At 38.2% G+C, this 15,466-nt stretch overlaps 2 protein-coding genes across 4 annotated transcripts in view; both read right to left on the bottom strand.

Moving 5' to 3' along the window:
- The window catches only part of LOC135712769 (death-associated protein 1), a 60,381-nt gene that overhangs the window by 39,395 nt on the left and 5,520 nt on the right, over positions 1-15,466 (bottom strand). The window lies entirely within an intron of this gene.
- Positions 1,956-15,466, bottom strand: part of Galphas (G protein alpha s subunit) — a 98,731-nt gene continuing 85,220 nt past the window's right edge. For all 3 annotated transcript variants that reach the window (XM_065235804.1, XM_065235805.1, XM_065235806.1), the window contains exon 11: positions 1,956-5,072. The gene's annotated coding sequence lies outside the window, so the exon portion shown is untranslated. The remainder of the gene's footprint in view (positions 5,073-15,466) is intronic.

The following is a 15,466-nucleotide window of genomic DNA, read 5'->3' on the forward strand; positions in this document are numbered from 1 at the left end:
TGCAGTTTGTATAAGGCCCATTACGCATGCGAGTGCCATTCACTGACGCCAGAGAGGCGACTCCCCAACAAACAATTGTAGCTGCAGACTAGCTTATACAGGCAAAAATTAGCTGTATAAGCCAATTTTCGGCTGTATAAGCTAATCTGCAGGTAAAATTGTTAGCTGGGTCTACACCTGAACTCAACATATCGAACCCATCAACACATGTGCCGGTCCCAATGGCTTTACTTCCCTTTCGAATGAAGACGTGGCCAGAGATTTGTTCTCCTCAAAAAATCCCTACAACTTCGGCTGCAATTGAATCTAGACCCACTGGAGTGAGAGGCAGTCTCGTTTTCGGTCTCGTTTACCACTCAACCATGGGTGCCGTCATTTGAAATTGATTCATGAATCGTGTTGAACTGACGGCGCCGATGACTGGGTGGTAAAGTGCATTTATTTTTTGTCTTCAAAAAGGTCTGTCGAAATCTTGAACAAAAGCATAATAAAGATTCCATCGTGCATTGAAATTCGACTAAAAATCAAAACCAAATATTTCATTACGTCGAAAGTAACAAAGGTAAACAAAATCTCAGCCATTTAAAATAGCCCAATGACAGGACGCATAAGCAATAGGTCATACGTGACAACGGGCTCAGAACAAAACAAAATAATTTATTTGGGCCCGGGACAAGCTGCCTTCTGTCAAATTCTGTTGTTGCAATAGGCCCTTTCACTGGGCTGATTTATATTACACAAAGGTTGAACATGGAAAAATCCGGACACATTAAAAACGCTGTCATTAGCATTTTTTAAGTAAAATTTTCAATATTTACTGCATCAAGCTAAGAGTGTATAGAATCACAGTAGGCGTTGGTTCTCTTCTCGGGCTGTGTTCCATTTTCTCTTAAATTTGACAGATGGAGAATAAATTACACTCTTCGAAAATCCCTCTCTTGTTGATCGTCCGATTTTCAAATAGATGTTTGTCAAAATTGATTCCTGATCGGTCAGAAATAAGTCTGCTTTGAAAATTTTCCATCTGTCAAATTTAAGTGAAAATTCACCAAATTGAACACAGCCTCAGGATAAGTTTATTTGTTTACATCATAGCGTCACTGGAGCAAGTATGTCGCGATTCGATCCTGCACGTTCGAAACGAAAATCCCGCCACTACTCAAATTCCACCAAACAGTGGTACAGCGAAAATGGCGTCACAGTGGTTCCCAAGGAGATGAATCCCGCCAATACTCCGGAACTAAGGCCAATTGAGGAATACTGATCAATTGTGAAGCACATTATGAAGAAAAAGGGTGGAACTGCAATTGACCTGAAGGATTTCAAGCGGAAATGGAATTTGGCAGCCAAACAAGTGAAAACAGGGCTCTTGAAAAAGATGATGGACCGTGTACGAAGAAAAGTTTGAGTAATGGCCTATGGTAAGAAGAAAGACTGAAACAATGGTTTTACAATAAGCATAATAGCTACTAATGTATAGCTATCGCACTGAACTAACGCATTCTTATACCCCAACAAGATTTTCGTGTCCGGATTTTTCCATGTTCAACCTTTATATGCAATTTTTACAGTAATTAAAGGTTGAATTTTCAAAAGGACGTATCTGCTTTGAAAACAAAAATCCAAACGTCAATTTGTCGAAAGTCTAAGCTAATCCATGCAAATTAACACCAGCATCAGGTAGGGTAAAATTTATTTAACATGATTGTAGTGGTCGAGCTAAGTGTTTCGACAAAGTGACGGTTGAATCTTTGTTTACAAAAGCAGATATGTTCTTTTGAAAATTCATGCTTGAATTTATATACTATTGGGTGAATGAATTTAATGATACTTTCTTTCTTCCTGTTAACTAGCACAAATGCAGTCATTTACGCTCGTCTCGATCTGTTTGGTTTCACCTTAATTCTCACTGTACCATGGAATACGAAAAAAAGGAAAACAAAATCAAAAAACAAAAAGTTTTTCACATTTCTGCTTGCTTTATTTCCACATCATTGGATAGAATTTTCTTTTCTGTTTGTGCGACTTTGTATCTCTCATTCTCTACAGGTATGACTATTTTGTCCTCTTATTTTTTGTATCCTTTTTCAATTTTTTCCCTCATATATAATCTATACAACTATATAAAAGAGTTATACACGTTTACCTCTACCTCTCTTTTTCTCTTGTAACCACTTGTGTTTGTTGTTTTCCATCTATTGTGTATTGTATGTGTATGTGTATGTGTGTGTGTGTGTTGACTTGCTTCTTTCTCTTTAGACACCTTCCTCACAATTCACTGCCGGCTCCGGCAAAAAAAAAAATAGACGCACGATAGTTAACAATAAAATCTATCTGGACTTTTGGGAGGGGTGTTTTCTAGAGAGAGAGATGGAGAAAAGGGTGGTGGTTCATTTCGATATCTGCTATAGCGTTTGGCGATGGTGGACTAAAATAAATAACAAATTAGTATTCTCGATTGCCTAAAACATCTTATACGTCTTATGTTTTCTTCGTCATTCTTTTATATCGGGAAATTTTTCTCTCTAATCTATTGCTCTAATCTATTGTGTGGTAGCTGCGTGTGTGGGTGTTTACGATTTACGTCGTTTCGTTTGTGGGTGTGTAATGGTTGTAACATTTGCGGTGTGTGGCTCACTCTCTCGAAGCAAGAAGAGATTTTCTTTTGGGATGCGAGACTTTCATTGGTGATAATTTGCCAACTAAAACTAGTATAACACAAAAGGTTAAAATAAAATATTGCAACAAGGTTTTTACGTTTTCTTCTAAGCATAAATTATCAATGATATATATGACACAGTTTCAGCGATTTACGATTTGCGTTTAATCTGGTTTCGTTAGGAAATATTAAGCGCTAAATTTCATGTCGCATGTGATGCATGTTTACTACTCGTTTCGAGCGAAGCAATAGGACAACGGTAGCCATTAGGATAAAATGTTTTAATTTGATGAAGGAAAAATCCAATGAATCGCAATGACATATAAGTCACGGCTAACAATCGAATCGCCAGGGCTACGCATCAAGTAGGTGTTTCCTATTGTCACTATCGCAGATTTAAACCAGTAAAATGATTTCGCTTTATAAAGTATGTTGCTACGTATTAATAGAAAATGAAATGCGATTTGCGCCGAAATTGCAGCACACACTGTTGTGATTTTTGTTCTTCTCTAGTAGGTATTTGAACCTCATTCGGTTGCGCACATACATTGCCGTGTGTATTTGTCTAATCTGCCGGTTCCGAGATTCAGATCCGTGTACTTTTGAAAAGTTCTCTAGGCTACAAAACATTCTGCCAGAAACATCCTATATATTCAATGCTCTCTACTTGTTGTTGCCGCCCACAGCACAGACTGTGGACAAACAAAGTGTTGTTGATTGTTTTTGCATATTTTTTTCTCTCTTTCGTTAAGAAGCTGCTAATTTGAAAATTTACCCTACTATTTCAACTACGATTTTCATATATTTCTGCCTTTTCATTAATTTGTATTTCCTTCACTATCGTATGTCACAGAATGAACATAAAACATCTACATCATAAATTATTAAATACGTAAATAAAAAATAAAACATTTCTCTCATATTTTTTCTCTTTCTTTCTCTTTAAAGCGGATTCAACAAGGAAGATAAAATTTTCTAAAACAAAAATATATATAATATATCGTTATTCAATAAAATGTGTATACAGTTTACGATAATTAAAAATACTGGAAAATAGTTCTACAACAATAGCGCATAATGATTTTGGACGAATTTAGAAGCAACTTTCTCCTAAACAAAAAAACACTGCTCTAATAACATTAAATCCATTTTTTTTTTCTTTTGTTGACTTACCTCTCTCTTTCTGCTCTATTTTACGATGTGACTTTAATCTAGCTGCATTCACGTACAATGTGTATGTATATATGTATATGTATGTATGTAATGTATGCGTGTACAGGTTGCACGTGTTTGTGTGTCGGTTGTTAAGTTTTACTTTTATATTCACTACCCTTCCATCAAAAACTAAAATTAATCAAAAAATAGAAAACAGCTCACAGACTTCTAAGACTTAGTTTCTTGATTTCCCACTAGCATGACAGCGACATGACTTCCTTTCTTTGTTTGTTTCACTAGTTATGCTTACACGACACACATGTTTCTTGTATCTTCATTACTTTGAAAGGGTTATAAGCTTTGTTTGTTTTGTTTTTGTTTGCGTGATTTTCTGCTTCAATTGTTTTTTGTTTGTTTGTTTGTTTGTTTTTTTTGTTTTTTATGGCGGTGAATCATTGCTATCTCTTTCATACACTCTTCTCTGTATAAACACACCTATCATGTTCTTCCCCTTTCTATCAAAGTTTAGCTTTCTTCCCTTTCCCACGTTGGTTGTTAGCATATTTGCTTTGCTTTTAGTACTTTAATAGTAACGACGACGACTACTACTGTGTTATGTTGTTTCGGTTATCATCAATTTCCACTCCCTCTTATGTTCGTGATGCTTCTTCCACGAACGATTTTTTTTTTCTTCTTCTCTTTTTTCCTCGATTGGTAAAGATCCCCTCGTATCTCTGCGCAACTCTATGTGGTTGACGATATATTAACGTTACTTCTTGTGTGCATATAGGTTGTGATTTGACTTTTGACTACAGCTTATTAATTCAGTATCAGCAGCCGAGTACCCGGCCAGCTCCTCCGTCGCTTTCAGTCAACCAACATCGATTTTTTATTCCACTGGTTAATGAAACACGCGACGTGAGGGTACGATGACAACGTTTCGGTGCGATTTTATATCGATCCTTGATGCGATTGTTTGAACGAGTGTGTGTGTATGCGTGATTTGTAATGCAAATCACTAACGGTTGGTTGGTTGACCGCGTATTCTTCTTATGTTTTTTTTTGTTTACTTTGCTGTTATTTTTTTGTTTGTTTTATTTGTTTAGTCTGTATAGGTTTCCGTTTTTTTGTTTTGATTAATAAATAATCAATATTTGTTTTTATTATAAAATTAGTAAAGTTTGGCTAGATTTGATATTTTTAGGGTAGACACAACTAAAATGAGACGACCAGGTTGCATCGAAATCGTTAAGTATATCTGAAATGGAGGAAAAGAAAAGAAGATGTTATTTTTTTAACAAATAATTCCCAATCTAGTGAAAGCAGAGTCATCGAACACGGCAGCAAAAGTTGTTAAATCCATAATTTGATTTTTTTTTTTAGAAACTATTGTTTCTCTTTTGTTTTATTGAGTGTGGAAATAAAACACTTTTTGAAAGCACTGAAGCGATTACAAGAATGTGGAGAAGAAAGCTGCAATCATTAAGCGGAAAGGGAGCATAGAGGACGCATTCATAAACAGCCACCCACATTAGATCCGTTTGCGTTGCGTTGACGTAAATTTTACAGTTAGACAATTGATTTAGCTGTCACTTTGCCGCAACGCGTCCGATCCGGATCTAATGTGCGTGGGCCTTTATAATGATATGACTAAGCGTTGGAGATAAGGTGATACGGAAAAGTAAACGTATCATCCAGGAAAAATTTTCCTGCGGAGATAGACCACGACTTGTACACACGTGTGCAAGGTGGATGCGTGTAAATAAATGCTACTCACGATCCAAACACAAGTGTTTCATACGCAAGACGCAGGAGCTTCGTTGGGCAACACTAGCACTCTATTGATAATGGAAATGGAAGATGTGACACCATGAAGACCGAAGAGAACAGTGAAGAGAAAGACAGTAGCGCAAAAAACCATAACACATGGCTGCTACTTGAGTATAGGAATGATGAATGTTATTACAATAGACAACCAGACATAACGTATTGCATATTTTTCACTGCAAAACATCGTCGCTAAAACACTACCGCCATCTGTTGAGCATACTGTCATGGACAATACGCTCAACAGTACTATCTTCAGTCCCAAGCTAATCGATGCACCCCTCGAAACTGTACCATAGTCATATTAACAGAGTGGTGTAAGTGCAGCGGTGTAATACGAGAAGACCACATACGAAGAGAAAGCTTATACGGAGAAGCTGCGGGGCAGTCTAGATTCGGACGCGTAATCGAGTGGATGCTATTCGGGACGGAGTAAGTGCAAGTACGGTTAATCGAGATCGATACAAAATGGCGACGAGGATGAAAATTGGTGAGTTTTTCCTTTCGAAAAAATACGGATAGAAAAATTTCTGCGTGAAAATAGTTATGAGAAAAAAATACGCTTAAAAATTGGTAGGACATGAAGAAAAAAAAAACCGCAGTGATAGATCAGTGAACGATTGGCAGAAACTCGTCTATGGAGATGCGGAAGTAAAATCGAAACAGGGAATATGGACGGACAGTTGAATAAGAAAAAATGTGTATTTAAAGAATGAGTTTTATATGTTGGTTGGAAATTATGAAAATGTTATAAAACGGATGTATCGGAAGTGATGTGAAAAGTTGTGGTGATGGGATTTTTATTTTTTCCAAGATGGCGATTTTTGGCAGCGTCGGTTGTTTCATTGTTTGTGACTGTAGGAGAGATAATTAATATTGTGTGCGTGAGGGAATTTGTAGAAACGAGTTGCTGCGATGAAGTGTGCGACGAACACGAGCCGTGATGGAATACACCTATGGACACATCACAGTTCGTGGCGAAAATAATAGTTATTGTATGCATGCGTGTGTGTTAAATCGGTTAAATAATGCAGGATCACGCTGGTGTATACGGGTAATGACATCGCAGTGGTGAAAAAAAAGCAAAAGAAGTATTGGTGATTCAGCTTCGTGCTACACAGAAGAATGTTGATAAATCAGCCAAGTGGTTTAATCAACGGAATAAATATTGGAAATTTATGCTTCGTGCTGCTTGTGAAGTTTAGAACCGATATTTAAGAGAAATAATTTGGAATGTTTGTGCTAAGGTGATGCGCTTCGTGCTACGTTGAGGGAGGATTATGGTGAAACAGTGAGTGGAAATAATTTATGAACGCTTCGTGCATCTTGAGATTGTACCTTTGTGCTTTATAAGAAGGCGATGTTATGAAGTGGCTTGCGCTTCTTACCCATTATTTGGAAAGATTATGCTGAACTACTGAGATTAGTTCACGAGCGCTTCGTGCATGGAGAGGATGTAGTTTTGTGCTTTGTTACAAGGTAATGGTATGAAGTGTCTGACGCTTCGTGGGCTACAGCTTCGTGCTAGCCTGTTAGTATAAGGTATGTATGTAATATACTTTTCTCTAACTTGATGGATGATGGTTGATGGTTGATGAAATTCGGGCTGGTGAAGTCAAAAAAAAATAGCACTCTTGATATATTTTTAAAAAAAGGACAACGAAGAATCGGACATAATGAATGCAAACAAAATAAATTTGGTATGGCAGATAAGGCATGATTTAGTTGACTGCTCGGTATTTATATATAATTGTTTAGCTACGTACACACACATATGGTATATAATATGGTATATAATGAGTTGCTTTCCACGAAGCTTTCCTTCACTCGTGATGTTATTCGTGAATTTATTTTAGAACAAGGTTGAGTTATTAGAAAATTAAACGTCGTGTTTGATACGTTTGCTTAACAGATGCCGCAGTGATGCCACCATTCAAGGTGGGAGCAGATCCTCGAAATGACTGGTTGAAATGGAAAAGAGCTTTTGCTAGGTTTCTCAATGCGAATGAAATAGTCGATGATGAAGAGAAATTCAATTTGCTATTGGTGCTTGGGGGTATCGAGCTACAAACATATTACGATAAAGTAGACAAAGTTGAGGTTGGTGTCGCAGTAGATGACAGCTTAGAAATACAGGTTCGAAAATATGAGTCAGCCGTAGTTGCGATCGATAACTACTTCGCCCCTCAATTAAATAAACGGTTTGAGCGACACCAGTTTAGAGCAATGATACAAGATCAGAATGAACAATTTGAGGAATTCATTTATCGGTTGAAAGATCAGGCAAACCGATGTGAATATCAAGATATGGATGACATGATCGTAGATCAAGGAAGAGAAAACATGATGAACCAAAGAAATTTGATATGACAAGCAAAAGGAAGGTATACGCGATTACAGAGAGCCAACCAGAAGAAAAGGAAAAAGCGGTATTCTACGTGAAGGAGGGAAATGATTCCGAAACACTGAGCTTCAACGTCGGAGGTATTTTAACCTCTATGATAGTAGACTCGGGCTCACCAGCAAACATCATACGGGAGGATACATATCAAAAGCTAAGAGATCAAGGAGCAAATATTTTGAACGAACGAAATGGGGACCAAATAGGTGTTCGTTATGAATCTTTCGCTTCCAACGAGAAAATTTGTTTCACGAAAGCTTTCGAAACTGAGATAAGTATACCCGGAGAGGAAATGGGAGTTTGGACGCACATTCTGGTAGCACCACGGGGTCAGACGGATTTGTTGAGCAAATCTACAGCCTTTGCTCTGGGTGTATTGAAAATTGGATACAAAGTCAATAACATAGTAAATAGATCTGTTGAAGTAGAAAGTCAACAGAGTGAGTTTCCGAAGGTGCCTGACACACTGCTGAAAATTAAAATCGATGAAAACGTGAGTCCAGTCATACAACCAGCTCGTAGGCTTCCCATTGCAATGGAAGCAGACGTGGAAAAGGTAATTATAACTAATAATAGTTTCAATAATTCGTTCATGTAAATAGACAGGGTTTACAAATTGTGTTGTATTTTTTTCTTCATAATTTGTTTCTATAGGTTATTCAAGAATTACTTGAAAGTAAAATTATTGAAAGATCAGATGGTTCGCTTTCATGGGTGTCACCATTGGTACCCATCCGAAAGAGCGATGGACGCATTAGGCTTTGTGTAGATATGAGAGTAGCAAACCAGGCGGTTATACGAGAAAACTACCCTATGCCGAACATAGATGCTGCCATAGCATCTATTCGAAAGGTAGCCAAATTGTCCAAAATCGATTTAGAATCAGCTTACTATCATTTCGAACTTGAACCACAAAGTAGAGACATAACGACATTCGTTTCACGAAGTGGAACATATCGGTTTCGTAGATTGATGTTTGGTATTAAATCCGCACCGGAGCTATTTCAACGTGCTATGGAGAATCTTTTTCGAGGAATTGATGGTCTGATAGTCTTCATGGACGATTTTCTGGTCCATGGCAGCACTGAGGAAGAACATGACATTAGATTGAAGCAAGTCATGAACCGGATTGAACAATTAAATATGAAAATCAACGACACAAAATCGGTATTTGGGGTCACTGAAGTATCTTTTTTGGGACACATTGTATCGACATTTGGCATTAAGCCAACGCAGGACAAAGTACAAGCAATACTGGATTTAAGACCACCAAAGAACTTAACAGAGTTGAAATCATTGTTAGGGATGATCAACTTCGTTGGAAAGTTTATACCAAATTTGTCTACATTGACTTGTCACATGAGAGGATTGTTGGGGAAAGATACTGTGTTTCTATGGAAACAAGTACACTCGGAGGAGCTAAATGGAATAAAACGAGTTCTTGGAAATGTCCAAACGCTGGGATTCTACAACCATGATGATGAAACTCTACTAATCACAGATGCTAGTCCGGTAGGATTAGGTGCGATCCTCGTGCAAATGAAAACTGGAATAGCTAGAACAATTTATTGTGCATCACGGAGTTTGGCAAGCCACGAGAGAAAATACTGCCGAACCGAAAAGGAGTGCTACGCCATCGTTTGGGCTATGGAAAAGTTGTACATGTACCTATATGGGAAACGCTTTACACTTGTGACAGACTGTAAACCGCTTAAATATTTGTTCAATCGTGCACAGTCCAAACCGTCAGCTAGGATTGAAAGATGGATTTTAAGATTACAAGCTTTCGATTTCGACGTGAGGTATGAACCGGGAGACCAAAACCTTGCAGATTCTTTTTCGCGGCTATCTGTAACAGATACAAGCTGCACAGGAGAATCTGATGTTGTTAAATGGTTAATCAAGGAGGTAAAACCCGTAGCTATACGCCTAGAAGAGCTGCAGAATGCCACACTGAAGGACGAAGATCTCATACTGGTTAAAGAAGCTATTAACACTGGGATTTGGGACGATGTTCCTGTTCAATATCGTGCTGCTACGATCAGAGACAATTTAGCGCAGTATAGTGATCTTATCTTAAGGGGGGACAGGATTGTCATCCCAAAAAGTCTTCAAACGAAGATGGTAGAACTAGCCCACATAGGGCATCAAGGAAGTACCGGAATCAAGGCACACATTCGGTCCAAGGTGTGGTTTCCGGGTATGGACAAAATGATCGAAGAAACGGTTAAGAATTGCAAGCCTTGCCAGATGACTTCCCTACCAGATAAACCAAATCCAATCACACGTCGCTTACCTACGGAGCCATGGCAAGATATTGCCATAGACTTCAAAGAAGGTTTACCATCAGCGGAATCTTTACTCGTCGTTGTATGCTATACCAGCTGATTCATTCAGACAGAGCCAATGAATCCAGCAACATTTCAGAAAGTTATTAGAGCTTTATTGAAGATGTTTGCGTCATTTGGAATTCCCCGGTCCATTACAGCAGACAATGGACCACAATTTCGTGCATCGGAATTCAAGCAGTTTTGTGTGAGCTTCGGTATCCATTTAAACCTGTCTACCCCGTATTGGCCAGAACAAAATGGTGCAGTAGAACGACAAATGAGGAATTTGGGGCGTCGTATAAAGATCAGTGTGATCCAAGGTTCTGACTGGAAGTCAGACTTGTTGGAGTACCTATTGATGTATCATTCTACACCACAAGAAACAACAGGAGTATCTCCCGGTCAGATGATGTTTGGCAGAGAGCTAAGGAACAAAATTCCTTCGGTACACAAAAATCAAAGTTTAGTTTTGGAGGGTTCGAAGGATCGAGATATGATATTGAAGGAGAAGAATAAGATCAGGGCAGATTCAAATCGTCAGGCAACACCACATCGTTTGCAAATAGGAGACACAGTTCTTATGAAAAATTTGAAAATAGGGTCGCTACAACCTGCTTTTGGAGATGAAGAGTTCGAGGTAGTGGATGTAAAAGGTGGGGAAATAACGGTGAAGTCAAAGGATAGCGGAAAATTGTACAAGAGAAACAGCACTCACTTTAAAGTTTTGGGAGCCCAGAAGAATATAGAAGAAGTAGGAGCTCAGATAAATTTAAACGTGTTTTCTGAAGGAGAAAGGGAAGATGTAGATAGAACCTCGATAAGAAAGGAGATGAGTCATGAAGTTCAAAAACAGGATTCAGAAAGAGGGCGCAGGTCGGTAAGCAAGCCAGAAAGGTTTAAGTATTTTGTTTTAAATATTATCTAGTATCAAGATGGTATTTGGTAAGTATGTACTGAACGTTTGGGTTGTGGGATACAACAAAGATCAGATATGGGTCAAATAAAATAATATTTTTGTGAAAATAAATAAACCAATATTTATGTTATTTTTCAATATTAAAAATGGGAGGAATGTACCATAGTCATATTAACAGAGTGGTGTAAGTGCAGCGGTGTAATACGAGAAGACCACATACGAAGAGAAAGCTTATACGGAGAAGCTGCGGGGCAGTCTAGATTCGGACGCGTAATCGAGTGGATGCTATTCGGGACGGAGTAAGTGCAAGTACGGTTAATCGAGATCGATACAGAAACATAGGAAAATCCACGAACCCCTCATTTTATGTGTCAAAGTTGCATAGCAAATAAAAACAAATATAGTGTAGTACTAGAATTTCGACCAGAATGGGGTACGTTAATCGATTTGCTTGGGACCAATGAGCTAGTCAAGTAGTGAGCCAATTTAAAATCGTTAGTTTCCACCGGTTGGCAGTAGTACCACAGACAAACAGACGTAACTCTTCATTGTGTATCTTCGTTCATGCATTTAACGGTTGATTTGAATATTATCAGTTCCGCGAACTACTCGCCGCAGCGCTGGCATCGGATCACTTTGACGTTTCTATATATTCTATAGAAATTTTATGCAATATTGTTTACGAGTTAGCGGGCAAGCTTGTTTTCCGCGAGAAGCCAGATAGATGTCGTTACTGAGGTTATATGTTTTGAGATACTATGTTTTCAAGAACAAGTTTTTCAAAGAGTTACGTCTGTTTGTCTGTGGTAGTACCATAGAGGTAACTCTAAGACTGGAAGGTCCCGAAATAACGTACTCAACTTTTTGGCTCAGCTCTGGTACTCTCTTCGGTCCCAAGCTAATCGATTCACCCCTCGAAACATAGGAAAAACCAATAACCCCTCATTTTATCTGTCAAACTTTCATAGCGAATCAAAACAAACATTGCGTAGTACTAGAATTTAGACTAGAATAGGGTACGTTAATCGTTTGCTTGGGACCAATAGGCTAGTCAAGTAGTGAGCCAATTTAAAATCGTTAGTTTCGTATTGATTGTTGGTAGTACGTAAACGTCAAACACAATGGAATTAACTACACTGAACGAAAACATCAGCAATGCTTCGAATGATTATTGCATTGCTCGAGCCCTTTAACAACATACTTTCGAATTTCGGATGTTTGCCTTATGCTGGAATTCGACATCAGCTGATGAGCATTCATATGACTGCCGTCCAAATAATGGATGATATTTATTTGAGCGCTCAGAGGACAACAATTTACGAATAGGATGACTTGCAAATGCATTAAATAGATTTATCATTCGAATGTTTGCATTTCCGTATTGAAGAGCCATAAACAGCCATATCAACACGGATATAAAAATCGTTTGTTGGCAGTGGAAATTTCCTCCACCACGAAATAGACAATCTTCGGTTTCCACGCTTTACCAATGTTCGTTCCGCCTCTGATAGTGATGACTATGTCTCCATCTCGTATGTTCGAAGGGACGTATCAGCTTTTGTAAACAACGCATTTGATCGTCGATTTGGCGTAACTGGTACCTCATTTAATGATGTTCGATAGAATTATTTACAGAATCGTTCTGGATGATTTGTGTTACCCTATGCATTTCAATTTGGGATCACAATCATTATCCCAACAAACAATTCAAAGTCACAAATAAGCATACACATTGAATAAATGCTGTATAACAGTGTACAATGCTGAATAAAACAGGATGTCGAATTATGTGCTGAAAAAAGCTCATTGGGATCGATAGATGCGCTTTTATTCCGCCGTTTGCTCTGATATGAATAATTTCCTTATTAAAAGCTTTATAAACGTTGAATGTCTTCCTTATTCAGAACCAGAAGTTTGATCTAATAACAAACTGAATAAGTGTAATTTCCACATACATTGTCGCTTTTATTCGACTGTTTTCAAATGATTGAATAAAATGCTTTATTAGACGTCTAATAAATGTTCTCCAGCTCCTTTATTAGATTTCATTGCATTACTTTACAATATTGCTGAATAAAGGTGAATACAGTCAGCATAATAGCTCTTATACCACTATGCTTCCATGTTGGAATCACATGATTTGTAAATGCTTTATAAACGACGTATTAGATTCATTATTCGACAATACTGATTCAGTCTTACAACAAGGCGAAATCAGTAGAGTAGTGGTTACCGTTTCCGCTTTCCAATTAGAAGGTCGTGAGTTCAATCCCAGGCTCAACCTTTTTTTTATTTGTGTAGAACATAATTAATTTAAATAGTAATCATCGATCACATGACTCACGATAATGAATGCATTGATCTAGTTTAAAATATAACCGAACATCCTTTCTTTCGACTTGGAGAGGTGAAGAGGCAACATTGGTCTCATTTAAAACAACGATGAATGAATTAATCATTCCCACAGGGCCTTGAAGGAGCTAGAGTTGCGATCGGGAGTGCTGATAGGTATTTACTTTCAAGCAAGCTTTTATTGATTATTGAGTTACCCATATGATGAATTCTAGGATAGCTCAGATGACAAGGCAAGAAGGAAGGTACATGGTTCGATTCCCATACAACGGCGGCATGTATAAGTATTTAATAAATTTTCTAATATCTGTGTGGTGCGAGCCAGGTCAGCAATATTGAAATACAATAAACTTAAGAAACACACACACCCTTCCCTTGTCCCTGTCCCCCCTGTCCTCTTATTTTCGGATTAATTTTCCCACGTTGAATAATCGTTTAATAAATGTATAATAATGTCTAATTAAACGTTGCTTCACATGAGAATCAAGCGTATACAGAGCATCACTGTTTTAAGGGAAGCAGTGATGTCTAATAAACGCTGAATAATCAAAAACTTTATCGTATAAACTCTGTTACAACACATATAAGTCGAATAAAAGCTTCTCGACATACCTTATACACCACCAGTAGTTCAATGTTGTGGTTGAATAAATTCTCCAGATTTGTGTGAACAAAGCCTGAACAGAAGTTATTTTAAAAATAGTACAAGTACTATTAAGCATGCAGTTGAATAAAATGGCCAAGAAGTCGTTTCTTCAATAGACGATTGTTTGTTGGGATTTCAACTGAGGTCTGCTTCTCGTATCAATTTTCATCCTGTATTCGAGAGGAGCATCATCTGATTACAAAACAACAGTTGCAGCAATCAATCGAACAAGCAATTTCGACGTTTCGATTTGAATGCTCGATGAACATTTCAAAAGGTCCTATCTGCTTTGATCGATTCTCTTCATCAACTTTCTCTTTTGATAACAACTGCTATGCAAACAGATTTCGCGCTCTTTTGACCACATAGTTTGATAAAAGAGGTTCTTATTTAGCGTTCAAAACGTCAAATACAACAGGGTTAGGTTTTGCAGCTGAGTTACTAATCGAAGAGAAAGTCGATGAAGAGAATCGCTCAATGAAGATAGGACCTTTTGAAATGTTTATCTAATGGTCTGATGTTTCATACCGGGGCCTCAGCCTAGTCAGTAAAGGTACGGTATTATCAACCGGTGGAAATTAACGATTTTAAATTGGCTCACTACTTGACTAGCCTTTGGTACAACAGTAGTACAGCAAGACAATAGGAGTATAACATTATGAACGAGATCTTTCCTTTCCATCTTTATTTATTGTTTATCAGTCAACAGGTAAAATGTTTACCCTAATGACACTTGTTCTACAACTAAATACAAAACTAACGAATAAAATAAAATCCCATTTCTGGAAACTCCTGGACCAATGCTCGGTCTTCTCAGCAGAAGCAGCAGCCCTACATTACGCGGCCTCCCTACCATCCTCCTCCCATCTATGCATACTCACGGACTCCGCCAGCGCTCTGGCTTCATTGGAATCTTCCACTGCACGCCACCCGTGGATTCAGGCCATCCAGAAGCACACACAACCCGGCACCACCTTCATGTGGATACCGGGCCACTGCGGAATCGCCGGTAACATTGAAGCCGACCACCTCGCGGCCACCGGACGAAGCGGTCGTCTTGCCCACAAGTCGGTCCCCAGACAAGACCTGAAAGTCTGGATAAAATCTACCATCAGGTCAGCATGGGGCAACGAATGGAACAGCAACCAAGAGCTTTTCATTAGAAAGGTCAAAGGGGAAA

The sequence above is a fragment of the Ochlerotatus camptorhynchus genome, unplaced genomic scaffold, assembly GCF_037179485.1.
Source record: "Ochlerotatus camptorhynchus isolate MF236.1 unplaced genomic scaffold, CSIRO-AGI_Acam_v1.1 ptg000503l, whole genome shotgun sequence".
NCBI classification, from domain to species: Eukaryota; Metazoa; Arthropoda; class Insecta; order Diptera; family Culicidae; genus Ochlerotatus; species Ochlerotatus camptorhynchus.